Here is a 14,438-nt window from a genome sequence, read left to right as displayed (position 1 = left end):
CAAAAGACTCGAATGGAATGAGCGCTGGGAGGCAGCCTGTGGAACCCACACTCAGCTTCCCCAGGCTCCAGGTCTTGGTGCTCACACCACCTGGGGTCGGCCTCCCCCACACTCCATTTGTCCACGTGGGATCTGTGCCATCCCAAGCCTCACCAGCAGAAACTCCGTCCCCACACCCTGCCCCTCGTCCTTGGCCCAAAAGCCTGTGGTAAATACACCACTGAGTCTCTGCTGTTACGTCATTAGCAACAAAACGCTGACTCAGACCCCCAGGGAAAGCTGTGGACCTGAGACCCCGGTGCCCAACTCAAGGAAATCAGGTCACGCGTGAGGTTCAGATTCTCCTTCTCCCCACACAACCTGGAGAGGTGAGGCCGGGTTCAGGCGCAGTCGCTGCACGCTGAGACGGGGCAGCACACCAGGGTCCCAGCTGCCAGCCCCCCTCCCTCCTGTGGGCCCGGGACCCTCACACTCACTGCTTCCGGCGTCCAGGGACTCCGGGCATCCTCTCAGGGCCCTGCGCTGAGGGGAGTTCAGGGTAGAAGCTCTGAGCTGACCGGGGCGCTCTCAGGAGCAGACCAGGAAGAGGATCCCCCACCCAGGGTCTGCCCTGTTGCCATGGTGCGCCTGATTCCACAGTCACAGAGGCCGCATGACGTCACAGAGGACGCACCCAATCAGCATCGTCCCTAGCCTGAGGGCGGGCCCTTGGGGTTGTGCCGGGTGAGGGGAGTGAGAGGCGGGGCTTGGCCTCAGGCCTGAAACTTGGCCTTCCCGACAGCAGGGGGCGCTGCCCCGCCCCCAGGATCCCATCTCCTGAGATCCTGTTCAGACCTTGAAACTGGAGCTTGCCATAATCCTCAGGTGAGTTATAGTTTACTGTTTACTGGATTCTGGGCCTTTTTCTCTTTGTGTTCTTGGCTTATTTTTCTGTTACATCATTCGATTTTTGTTAAGTATGGATTTGAAGAGTATTTCTCATACAGATATTCATTTTCCAAATTGTACTTTGTCCCTTACCATTGTTTTCTATTTGCTTTTTATGGGGACCTGGTAACCCACTTGATTGTATTGATCCTGTACCCAATAATTTTGCCTAATTCACCTGTCAGCTCTATTTGGTTTTGGACTATGTTGGATTTTCTCTACATATATAGCATCATTAACATGTTAACAGTTCTGTTGCTAAAAGCTGACCCTATACCTTAAATTTCCTTTTGTGTGCTTGATTTCCATAATTATGCATCCAGGACAATGTTAAAGAGAGAGAGAGAGAGGAGAAAGCCTTTTTTAGTTCACTCTCGGGGAAAAATCGTTCAGTGTCCTGAACCAAGCATGTGCACGGCCACCGCCCCCTTGGGCTCCCCTAGGCCCTTGCTCTGCATCCTCCTCCCTCTTGTGCCTCCAGCGCTGGTCACCACCGGGCAGCGGTGTCTGTGCAGAGAGCGCAGAGCGAGTGGCGCCCGCAAGTCCTGCACTGCTCCACAAGCTGGGCCCGGCGCCCGGGATGCCCAGGCGGTGCCCTGGAAGGCGCTGGTCTAGCGCGCCCAGAGCGGAGATCCTCATCCCCACGCAGTCAGTACACCCTCAGGCCGTGCGCGATGAGGCACTGAAGCAGCAGCCGGCACTGAGGGGCCGTCCCCAAGGACGAGAAAGCGGCCTGGCCGAGGGCGGGGAGCACGGCCTGCTTGAGGCAGGTGCATGTGGCAGGTGCATGACGCAGAAACGTTCCCTGCTGCTCTCCCTGCTCCCTGGCCCGGGACTACGCAGTCCAGCCCCCACCACCACTGCCTCCACCATGGGCAATGACAGCGGCGGGCCTGGGGGTCGGGCCGGAGCAAGGGGACCAGCAGAACTGTGAGCTGTGCGGGAAGATGGAGCCTGCTGTGCTGTGGCCGCCCCAGCGCCAGGACTGGAAGGAGCAGGAGCTCCTGTGCCAGGGCAGAGAGGGCGCCTCTGGCCGCCAGGCAGGCCCACACCAGCACCCAGGCCTTTCCCCTACACCGCGGACCAGGGCCTGTGGGACCAGAGCCTGGAGGCCTTGGGGCAGTGCCTCCGCCGCCGCCAAGGCTTCTGGCCGGCCCCTGGAGTTGCGGCCAAGGCAAAGGCCAAGTAGGTAGCCAACCCTGCGGTCGCGCGTCCCCGCCTCGCGTGCCTCCAGGGCCCGGCGGTTGCCGAGGCGGAGCCTGGGAAGGAGGAGCCGCTGATTGGCCGTCGCTGCACCTGGAGAAGGCGAACTTGTACCCACAAAGCAATAGACCAGGCTGCGGATTGAGCCATAACTGAGGTCTGCAGCCCAAAGGGCAGAGGAAGCCGCTTCCGACGCTGCCTTGCATGAACAAGCAGGACATCTGTGTAGTGGACGACTTCCTGGGCAAGATAAGCGAGGAGATGCGTGCCCTGCAGAACACAGGCAGGTTCATGGTAGCCCTAAGAGCGACTCGTCCTAGGGCATCCGAGGTGACAAGATCACCTGGATCAAGGGCAAGGAGCCCGGCTGTGTAACCACTGGGCTGCAGATGAGCAGCACGGACGACCTGATCCTCCACTGTAAGGAGAAGCTGGGCAACTACAAAATCATTGGCCTGATGAAAGCCATGGCTGCTTGTTATCCAGGCAATGGAACAGGTTGTGTGCGTCATGTTGATAATTCAAACGGAGATGAGAGATGTGTGACATGTATACATTATCTTAATAAAGACTGGGGTGCCAAGGTAAGTGGAGGTGTACTTTGAATTTTTCCAGAAGGCAAGCCCAGTTTGCTGCCATTGAACCCAAATTTGATAGATTGCTGTTTTTCTGGTCTGACCCTCGCAACCCTCATGAAGTACAACCAGCATATGCTGCCAGACAGAATAACTGTTTGGTATTTTGATGCAGATGAGAGAGCAGCAGCTAAAGTAAAATATCTAGCAGGTGAAAAAGGAGTGAGGGTTGAACTCAATAAACCTTCTGAGTCAATCAGTAATATGTCTTATAGAGCCTCTCATCCAGCAATACCCTCGGTTCACTACAATAATTGTTGACACTGTTAACTTGTGAATGCAAATAAATGGGATAAATAAAAACAGACAACCAATCAGCAGTTTAATCAGGAAAAGATACAGCTGTTTTGTGGAGCATCATACAAGAAGATTTCACTGCTGTGGCTTTGTACTGCATGATCCACTCAGAATCTGTGATTGTTTATGGGAGGAAGGTAAGCTATCAGTGGAAAATGGTTTTTACATCTGGACAGGAAATCCGTGCCCTGTGTGGAATTTTTTCATTCTTATATTTTGTATGATCTGTCATCTAGCTGAGTTCATTCCATATCTCCCTTTTTTATATCAAGTTTAAATTTGGGGTAATTTTTGTATGATTAGGTATTATTTATATTGAATTGAGAAAAAATCACAGTATTATTAATCTATTTTTGTGAACTTCTTCATACTATTAAGTTTTTGCCCTAAAAGACCTCTCAAAATGATTGTTGCTAGTGGCTGATGGTTAATTCATTTTCTTTTCACTTAAAATAAGAAAAGGAGCACTTTACCAATGGAAATATCAGATTTTTTTGTCGTGCTATCTTGCTCTAATTTGGATTCTTAAAGATTGCTGTTGTCATGTTTTTGACATTGTTAATAATGAAACCTAACAGTGAAACAGTCATCATTTATTACAAGTAGCTTCAGTTCATGTTTTATAAGGAAAAATACACTGTAAGAAGGATTTACATTTTCAAGTTGTTTTTTTTTTTTTTAACAAAACTAGAGTGACTGGCACTAAGTGAACTTGAGATTATCCTCAGCATCAAGTGCTTAAGATAAAGGGCTTTCTTCTGCATTCAGGTGTTTCCTATGGAGGTAGATGATAATTTCCCATTTCTAGGTTTTCCCTTTTGCTTCTCAAATTGATTGCACTTTCAAATTTATTGATTTCTTCCTAATACTCTAACCCATCTGATCTTCAGATCATAACGCTGTTTCTTTTGAAGCACATCAGGGGGAGATTATATTTGCATTGAGAAGGAAATGTGTTTTTACAGACTTGATGTTCAGTGAGTCTTCAGACAGTTCTTGAGACATTGCCCAAATGTGACGCCAGCCTTCTTGTCAGTACTGAAAGATGTATGCTTAGTTTAGAAAAATGAACAAGCACAAAACCAGATAATTTTATTTTTATGTTTTTGTGGGTTTTCTTTTTTATATTTTAGAAAAAAGAAGGAACATTACATAATCACACAAGGCCTCTCAGACTTCTATTACTTAAAGAATGAGTTGGGACAGACATCTTAGATTGCACTCTCCTAAGCTCTTTAGCAAAGAGCCCTTAAGTTTCTAACCACCTTCTTCAATCTTCTTTGCCAAAATCTGAGTATACAGAAACATTTCTAGATATTTCTTTTTTTTAATTTTTATTTTATTTATTTGAAAGTCAGAGTTACACAGAGAGAGAAGGAGAGGCAGAGAGAGAGAGAGGTCTTCCATCTACTGGTTCACTCCCCAGTTGGCTGAGCTGATCTGAAGCCAGGAGCCAGGAGCCTCCTCCAGGTCTGCAGGGAACTCCAAATTCAGGAACTCCTAAGAACTATATGTTGGGTTGTTTGATAGTATCACATAAATCTCCAACACTGTTCTTAATTTTCTAGTTTCTTCTTCTTCTGGTATAGCATTTTCTAATTATCTGTCCTCCTTCTCCTCCTCCTCCTTGTCCTCCTTCTCCTTCCAAGATTTGTGTTCTAGCTTGGATAGTCTTTCTTCTCCTTTATAAGTCTGTTGTTAAGGGTTTCCACTGGATTTTTATTTGATCTATTGAATTCTTCATTTCTAATATTTCACTTTGATTATGATTTTAAAATCCCAATTTCATGGGAAAAATTTTCTTTCATGTAATGTATGGCTTTCTTTAATTCATGGGTTTGCTTCTGTTTGCTTTTGAGTAATCCTATGATTAATTTTTTCAATCTCATTTCCAGCATTTCATCAAGCTCTTCATTTTTACATTTTAAAATTGATGTGTTGCAGATATTCTATACATTTAATGTACACATTGAAGTTTCAAAAATTATTTTCATTGAGCAAGAAAATAAAAACAGTGTGACCTTAAAAAAATTGATGTGTTGTTGTGTTCCTTTTATTGGGGGTGTCATGCTGTGTTCCTTATTCTTGTTTCTTGAATTGAATTTCTGCATATATTTTTAGACATTTGTGGCTACACTTGTTGGTTTTTTCCTCTGATGGCTTTTATCTTTGAAGTATGCTTTGTGGCTTAGTGGAACGCTTGCACTTTCAGTGAATGCCCAGAGGTGTGTGCTGGGTGTGACCAGAGAGCTGTGGTCAATGCCCTAGCATGGTGTGAGTATCCAGGGTAAGTCCCAACTAGGGTGAGGTAGATCTCCTCTTGTTAACAAAAGGGAGTGAATGGTCACCTCTGTTGGTGTGATCACAGCCTCATCTGCTTTCCTCCAAGTTGATCAATGCTCAGGTGTTAGCCCCCAGTGGGCGCAACACTCATCTGCACCCATGTGTGAACCACAGACACGATCTGCAGTCCTCACTCCAAGCACAGGTCTCATTGTCTTGAGTGTTTAGAGCCACACACAGTGATTTCTCAGAGGCCGAGATACATGCTGTACCTTCTCATGCAGCCAGAGTGTCCTCACAGCCTCAGCACACAAGGATCCTGTAGTTGCGGGGTGCAGTGAGTCTGCTCCACCTCCCACCTGTCCAGTCCACAGAGAGGCAGACTTTTCCCTGAGTCCACTGTCTGCTGGAGTTCAGCCTAAGTGGCTTGAGCCCCAGAGCCTGTGGTATATTAGGAGGCCAGGAGTGCCTCACAGTCTCAAGTGGGTGCCCAGCTCCCTGTCCTTGTAGCCAGGCTCAAAGAAGGTGGGGACCTAGGATTTTTTCTTCTGATAGAATCTCTGGATCACATGTATACAGAAGAGCCACTGGCCAACTGTTGCCATCTCCCTGCCACTGCCGTGAGTCAGGGCACTAAATTTCTTTTTGAGATAGTAAAAATGTTCTAACCTGGCATTCATTATGGTTGCACATTTCTTAAATCCCCTGAACTTTACACTTTCAATGGATGAATAATATGGCAAGTTAATTATACTCATATATAATATACATTTTAGGAAATTTATGATTCCTAATAATTTTGAAATGTGTATATTTAATTATTTCACTTTTTGTGTGTGATATTAACACACTAATATTTTGAATTCCAGGCTACAGAAAATATGACTTCCTTTCTGTATAACATTATATAGATAGAGAGATATAGATGGATATGGTTATAAATGCATGAAAAATACCTGCATCATGTAAACTGAATCAATAATAATGATGGTTAATGCAGGGTGCAGGTCTTCAATAGATTGTTGATGATGGTGATGTTAATCTCATCTATTTTTTTTTTTTTTGACAGGCAGAGTGGACAGTGAGAGAGACAGAGAGAGAAAGGTCTTCCTTTTGCCGTTGGTTCACCCTCCAATGGCCGCCGCTGCAGCCGGCGCACCGCGCTGATCCGATGGCAGGAGCCAGGATCCAGGTGCTTTTTCCTGGTCTCCCATGGGGTGCAGGGCCCAAGCACTTGGGCCATCCTCCACTGCACTCCCTGGCCATAGCAGAGAGCTGGCCTGGAAGAGGGGCAACCGGGACAGAATCCGGCGCCCCGACCGGGACTAGAACCCGGTGTGCCGGCGCCGCAAGGTGGAGGATTAGCCTATTGAGCCACGGCGCCGGCCCTCATCTATTTTTTTTGACAGGCAGAGTTAGACAGTGAGAGAGAGAGAGAGAGACAAAGGTCTTCCTTTTTCCGTTGGTTCACCCCCTAAGTGGCCGCTATGGCCAGCATGCTGCGCCAATCTGAAGCAAGGAGCCAGGTGCTTCCTCCTGGTCTCCCATGCAGGTGAAGGGCCCAAGGACCTGGGCCATCCTCCACTGCACTCCCGGGCCACAGCAGAGAGCTGGACTGGAAGGGGAACAACTGGGACAGAATCTGGCACCCCAACCAGGACTAGAACCTGGGGTGCTGGCACTGCAGATGGAGGATTAACCTAGTGAGCTGCAGCACTGGCCTCATCTATGTTCCTATAGAATGTATTTAAGGAATAGAGAGCTCAACAAGTTCAGACACCTAAGGTGCATAACTGTGTTATCTTCATTAGTAATGAGTAATCCCTTAATTCCAAGGGAATCCTTAATTAGTGTATTCTCTTGTCATTGATCTCTTTAGTTTTTGCTATAGGGACTATATTATTTATTCTTCTGCATTCAGTGCAAATTAACTGTTAGAACTCCTCTTACTGACTAGGTACTCAAAATTAAGTACTCCAGTCATTACATGGAAGGTATGACTATGATACAGAGAGAGGAAGTGAGTTGCAAAATGATCAGTCAGCAATTGAGTGTGGCCTTTCCACTTTCTCTGTTCAATGCAGATTGCTGGGAATCCACATCTCAAATTGTAGAATGTCCTGCTGACAAGTGATCACTATTATAGGAACAATAATTGTTGTGAGCAGATATTAGGACCTACTACTCCATGATGGCATTCTATGTTTTTGATCTATGCAATCCATTTTCTGTTTAAATCAGTGTGACCCTAAGACCTAAGCATTTAGGGTACACAAAATTTGCTTCTTTGGTCTGAGGTGGAGGTACTTAAGGTGGAAATCTCAAAGCTTGAGTCTCTTAGTTTGCAGAATAAAGTAACTGATGGGCAGTTGCAGCATCTAAGATGATACAAGAATTTGAATAGTACATTTCATATCCTACCCATAGAGAAAATGAATAATGGCTGTGAACCGAGAATCATCATCCCCATTACATTCCCACTGAAGTTCTCTTCAACTGTATCACAGCATCCATGCCCATTCTCAATAGGACAGGAGCAGAAGTAGCAGCAGGAGCTCCATGAAACTCTTATATTCACCTCTTTTCCTTGTTTGTGGCAAAATCCAGCAGGTAGATAACAAGGTTCTGGTCAAGTTCTTAAAAAATATTAAAGTTTTGTTAGATATGTGGAGAGGAAGGCAAATGGACAGATGGTGAGCTGGTTTTCAGATACTTCTGAATAAGCCAATATCAGACAGCCAGCTTTTAAATTTGCACAGTAATTTTTGAATATATTTGCCCCATTTCCCGGGTGTATTATGGAAATAAATGGACTAGAGTAATGTCCCAACTGTGGGAAATTATCCATTGATTCACAAATTATTTCAGTAGATGAGATCAATTATCATTTTAAAAATTGAGAAAAGAGTTGCCAAAATAATGACATTTCTTCTTTAAGTGTTTTAAATTACAATAGAATCTCTGGTGTGTGGTACAATGGGTTAAGCTGTGGCCTGCAATATTGGCATCCCATATGGGCATGTTTGGGTCTTGGTTACTCTACTTCTAATCCAGTTCCTGGATAATGTGCCTGGGAAAGCAATGGATGGTGGCTCAACTGCCCCCCATGTTGAAGGCCCAGATGAAGCTCTTGGCTTCAGCTGGACCAGCCCTGGCCATTGCAACCATTTCTGTAATGAACCAGTGGATGGAAGATTCATTCATTCATTCTCTCTCTCTCTCTCTCTCTCTCTCTCTCTCCATATATATATATGTGTGTGTGTGTGTGTGTGTGTGTGTGTATCTTTCTCTCTCTTTCCCCCATCTCCCCCTTTCCTTCTTCTCTCTCTCTGCCTTTAAAATAAATAAAATAAACCTTTAAAAATAATTAACATAGAATGTGAAATTTTTCCTACTTAAATATCTGTAATGAGAAGACATGGGTTCTATAACAACCATGCAATTATTGGAACCAAAGAAGATGACAAAATTAGTGACCATTACCAAACACTTCTCACATTTGAATTTCTCCATTAATAGAACAATTATTTCAAATGTGAATTTGTCTAATCAAGAATTTAATAAGTGATCAGAATTTCACTGGGGTGTCATATGTATAGAGATGAGTACTCATGTATCCCCTCTGTTTTCCAAGAGTCTATGTATACAGAAAATATATAGATAACCATTCTTGTTTCCTAATGGAGGGTTGAAAAGTCCTGTGGAAAATGTAGCCACACCTTTCCATGATATTATCAATATAGGACCATGGGAAGGCTTTTCTGGGCTACATCTAAGCAGGTGCTGATTCCACTCACTCTCACCATCTTTTCAAAATTGCTAACACTGGAACTTTCCTGATGTTGCTCCATCACTCAGGTTGGAGTCCATGCTTGTGAATGTTTGTGTGAGAGTAACAGAGGATATCTGAGATTCAGTGTAATCCAAGGAGTGGTACAGGTATCTCCTCACTTGGTGTTAGCAAAATCTTCCATCCCTCAGGTCACGTCTCTCCTGGGCAGGAAGGAGACATTACTTTAAACCCACAGGTATGGGGGTAGGGATGACGTGACTTAGCCTGTGCTTCTGAGATTGCTTTTCAGCTTGTAGTGCACTACCAGAAGGCCATTGTGTGCCACTAGGTGTGCAAAAGATGGTTCCAGATGCTCTGTGAACAATGTGGCTCATTCAACATGGGAATGGATGTGCAGACCATGTGATTTGGGAGGTGTGATATTAGTTCCTGTAAGTCAGTTCCAGATGCTCTGTACAGTGTACCTGATCCACAGTGACTACAGGAAAGCATTAGGTATGTGGACAAAGAGTGGTGGGAGTTGCATGGGGCTGAATCCAGGTTGTTGCTCTGTCACAGTTTACTCATATCTAAGATGAGAATACTAACAATACAAGCCAAATGTCCCTAAATTCCATGAGAAAGCATTGTGAAATGTGTGCCAGCTGCCTTGTGCTACATGGAAGTTGTATTTGTAGGGCTTCATGTTGTCTCCTCTTCAAGTGAAGTGTCTGGTTCCCTCCTGCACTGTGTTACCTGTCTGGTCCTTCTGGTTTGAGTTTACAGCAGTTTATACAAGATCTATTTTCTAGGAGCAGGAAATTCTACAAGGGAAATTTGGGTCCTGCATAATATTTTCATTTCCCTTTGAAAAATTTAGTTTATATTGTATGAAAAACAGAGCTCCATAGATAGGAATTGTCTCTGAAAAAACAACTCTCTCACTGCTATTTTTTCTTAGTGTTTCAGAGCAGGGACAAAATAAGCCCTGACTTGTGTCAATCCTAGCTTTAGTTGGCCCAAGGAGTTACTGATCAGGCTGACCAGAATGAACATGACTTGATTGATACTACATTGCCTTGTCCATAGGTTATCAAATACTGGTGGCATTGAATTATTTGGACCAACTTTCACAAGGGAGGTGTAATTTGTTGAAGAGGACTCACAAGGGGCTATGAAATATTACTTATAAAATAGGCAACTTTTTTATACAAAAACATAATTTCCATCTTTTTAAAATGTTTTAAAAATTATATTTAAGTTACAGAATTTCATGTATTTTCATATTTAGGGTTATGATTTGAAATAAGAAATTTAGACAGATTTTAACTCCTAGAAAGTTTCTTAAAATATTAATAAAATATAATACTGTGTACACATGTAAGTAAAAATTTAAAACATGAAGACATGACCTTCAGACAATTTCTTTGTGGAATTCATATGACCTCTCCTCATGCCAGTAGCTTTAGTAAGAGCTAACTGATTTGCACATATAATGTTTATGAAAACATCTACATGTGATTGTTAAGTTGTACTGATTTTATTTGGCATGCAGTTTATTTCTGACCTACTCACAAATATGTATCAGCATTTGGTGTATGAGTACTCAAAAAACTTACTGGATTAGAAAAGAATAATTTGACTTGTAAATCAGTTGACATTTTGGGGTGGGCTTAGCTGACAGTTCTTATGATCATTCTAGGTTCACAAATAAGGTTTTAGCCCTCTGGTACCTTGATTGAGCCTGGTGTCTTAAAGATGACTTCACTCACATGTCTGGTGATTTGTTCTGGCTCTAACATATTCTCTCTGTTTCCAAGAAGTAGGCCCCAGGTTTCTTCACTTGATCACTGTTTCAAAGAAGGACTATTAGACACTATGCTTGTATCATATTTTCTGATATCCCAATGGCTAAAGCAATTGAAATGGGAAAATCAAGGGTCATTGTCAGGAATAACTGTGAGGGCATGGATAAATGAAGTGTCATCTGAAGCATTATGGAGACGTGTACTACAATAAACATCTATTTTGAACATTTTCCTTAAAGTTGCAGGCAAAAATGTGAGATAACCAGATGCATACTGTTTATGGAATGTAAGCAAGAAGTATTCTAATTGAAATGCCAGTGTGCATTTGTATTAATAGGAAAATAGTTAATACCACTCAAGTATTTTTTCTATAGAGTAAATTCTAGTGATAGCATTAGGTTTCTTTGGTTTACTGTAATTCATTTGTACAACAATCCTTAAATTTTTAAATTATTTCTTTACAGTAACATTTTTCATGCAATTATCAAATAGATGTTTCCATTAACTCTGTAATGACTTGTTCTTAGTTTCTACTCATTAATCAAATTGCCGGTATTCTTCTTAAGAAGGTACTCCTTCCTGCCTTTTCCCATGACTAAAGGGTTATTCCACAACAGCAGGTGGATTATGTTTTGCTTTACCACCTAACGTGTCTATTTTTTACCACCTAATGGGTCCATGTTTTCTCTACTCACTTCTGTCATAATGTCATTTGGCACAGTAGAATCTCTGATCCATACTAGTTTTCTCAAGACTGTTACCATTCACCTTCTCTTCCAGGAAACCTCTTCTCTTCCAGCAAACCTCTGTGTCACAGATAAGAGAAAATACATACCCAATAAGTTATTTACTTAATTATTCATCAGCTTATTTTGCATTATATTTTAGGAGTTATTTAAAGGTTCATTAATGAAAATGGGAAAGTAAGCATAAATAAAATTCAACATTAGAAATTGCGTAAACAAGGCTGGTGCCAGGGCTCACTAGGCTAATCCTCCACTTGCAGCTATGGTACTCAGGGCTCTAGTCCCGGTTGGGTCACGGTCATTTGGGGGGGTGAACCAATGGAAGGAAGACCTTTCTCTCTGTCTCTTTCTGTCTCTCACTCACTGTCTAACTCTGTCAAAAAAAAAAAAGAAAGAAATTGCATAAACAAAGTGATACTGATGTGGTATAAGAAATTAGAATCATCTAAGTTTAATGAAAAGCGATCCTTGATTTTTCTGTTGCCACAGCAAAGGACATATTTGATATAGGATTCTAACTGTGACTTAGAGGAGAATGTAGTGAATTCTTGGGGCACATGAAGTCTGAAACAGAGTCTAGATGGACATACAGATGACTCTGCAACAGAGAATGACCTAGAAGGAGATGACAGCAGGGGGCAGTTCACTGATCTTGGTCTCCATAAGTGAGCAAAAAGTCCTTTCTTGATCTAGGCTGCTCAACTCTGTGTCTGTCACATCCTCACATCACATAAGAAATATTTGAAGCATCTATTTTTAAAACTTGTTTTCTTCATAACACATGTTCCTCCAAAGGACACATACTTTTTTCTCTTTTTAAAATGCCATATTTACCTTGAATGAACAGCTTAAGTGTAGTTTTTTAATAATCATGTTCAGGGAGTTACTGTGGTGGAAAGCAAGCTAAGACACCCTTCGCAAGCCCTGCATCCCTTATCAGCATGCCACTTCAAGTTCTGGTTACCACACTTGCTATCTATCTCCCTGATCACGTACCTGGGAGGCAGTGGATGATGCCTTCTGTGGTTGGGTGCCTGCCACTCACATGGGAGACCAAGATGGAATCTTGGCTCCTGGCATTGGGCTGGCCCAGCCCTGGCAGTTGGGGGCATTTGTGGAGTGAATCAGTGGATGGAAAATCAGTGTCTCTATCTCTGCCTCTCTGTCTCTCTTCCTCCCCTTTCTTCCTCCTCTCCTCTTCTCTCCCTTTCATAGAAATATATCTTAAATATATTTTAATTATACTTGTATCAGAAATCTCATATTTATTATTTGATTTTTAAGAAAATTCTGGGTACATGTTTGGCACAGGAGTTAAAATACAGCTTGGGATGCCCACATCTCATATCCATGTCTGGGATCAAACCCTGATTTGGCTTCCAATTCCAGCTTTCTGCTAATGCACATCCTGGGATGCAGCAGGTAATGGCTCAGGTAGTTGGGTCCCAGCCACCAACATGGGAGATTGGAACTGATCTCCAAGCTCTGAGCTTTACCTTGATGGAGCCTTGGCCTTTCATGGAGTGGTGATCAATAGATGTCATTATTGAAGGAGAATCTAGTCAATGTCACAAGCTTACTCTTTGGAGCAACATTGGTATTTTCACATAGAGCACATCCTCATATACTGTGAACGTTGTTCTAAGCAATATTTTTATATGCCCAGCAATACTCATTATGCATTTCCTTGAATTATGTCTCTAAGATGATACCTATTCGTTTACAATTATATTGGATGTATTTTTTCAACCATTTTATTCTAACAGGGTAAAGAACTTCTCATTGCCTTTCATAAATAAATAAATGAAACTCATAATGTTTTCATTAATTTTAGTAAATTTTATAAATACTAGATTAAGTACGTCTTGAAACACTGGAAAATGGCCAGGAGTCAGGAGCTTCTTCCTGGTTCCCCACATGTGTGCAGGGGCCCAAGGACTTGGCCACCACCTGCTGCTTTCCCAGGCACGTTAGCAGGGAGCTGGATCAGAATTGGAGCAGCACGGACTTGAACTGGTGCCCATATGGGATGCTGCAGCTTCATTCCAGGGCTTTAACTTGCTATGCCATAACACCAGCCCCAAGTAAATAATTTTAAAATAAATTTTGCATATATATTTCAATGATCCTATATTTAGTTTATACTAATACTAAATTGTATGTTTGTAGCCCCAAAATTACTTCACATTGTTTCAAACTCATTTAATTGGTATATTCTGCTATTTCACAATCTTAAAAATTAGTAATAAAAATAGATTTATGAATCATTAAAATGATTATGGACTAGGACTGTGGTTCATAGTTGGAGAAAACATTTTATTGTAATAAAATACATCACTGAACACTGGATATTTTAATTGCACATTTTAGTGGCATTAAATATTTTTGCATTACACAGCAACCATCACATTCCATCTACAGAATTTTTTTAATTATCCACAAGTAAAACTTTGAATGCATTAAAAGCTAATTCCACGTTTCCCTCCATTACAGACCCTGTGATCACTTCTCTACTCTCTTTCTTGAATTTGTCTACTCTAGAAACTCTAAGTGGAGTCATACAATAATTGTACCTTACTACCGGTCACTTCTAGTAGTATTATGTCTTGAAGTTTCATCCCTTGTTCTGGTACATGTAAAACTTATAATTCTTCAATTCCAAGTATATTTCATTGTATGTTGCTCTCATTTGAACATAACTTTGGTGGTGTTAATCCCCCCTTGTGAGGCATTAAGGTGGGAAAATTAATCTGAGTGTGGTGTTTAG

General features: G+C 42.5%; 1 long non-coding RNA gene and 1 pseudogene across 1 annotated transcript in view; one reads left to right on the top strand and one right to left on the bottom strand.

Annotated features, from left to right (window-relative positions):
- Window positions 1-1,798: 1,798 nt before the first annotated feature.
- LOC149128631 (egl nine homolog 1 pseudogene) lies at window positions 1,799-3,026 on the top strand (annotated as a pseudogene).
- Window positions 3,027-10,548: 7,522 nt separating this feature from the next.
- The window catches only part of LOC103345341 (uncharacterized), a 189,552-nt gene continuing 185,662 nt past the window's right edge, over window positions 10,549-14,438 (bottom strand). Inside the window, exons 4-5 of the long non-coding RNA XR_007915471.3 lie at window positions 11,621-11,731; window positions 10,549-10,967 (exon numbers count right to left, since the gene is read on the bottom strand). This is a non-coding gene — a long non-coding RNA (uncharacterized LOC103345341). The remainder of the gene's footprint in view (window positions 10,968-11,620; window positions 11,732-14,438) is intronic.

Source organism: Oryctolagus cuniculus, chromosome 1 (genome assembly GCF_051225735.1).
Source record: "Oryctolagus cuniculus isolate XC-2025 breed Fujian yellow rabbit chromosome 1, ASM5122573v1, whole genome shotgun sequence".
Classification (NCBI taxonomy): domain Eukaryota; kingdom Metazoa; phylum Chordata; class Mammalia; order Lagomorpha; family Leporidae; genus Oryctolagus; species Oryctolagus cuniculus.
This window is presented reverse-complemented; position numbering and strand designations above follow the sequence as displayed.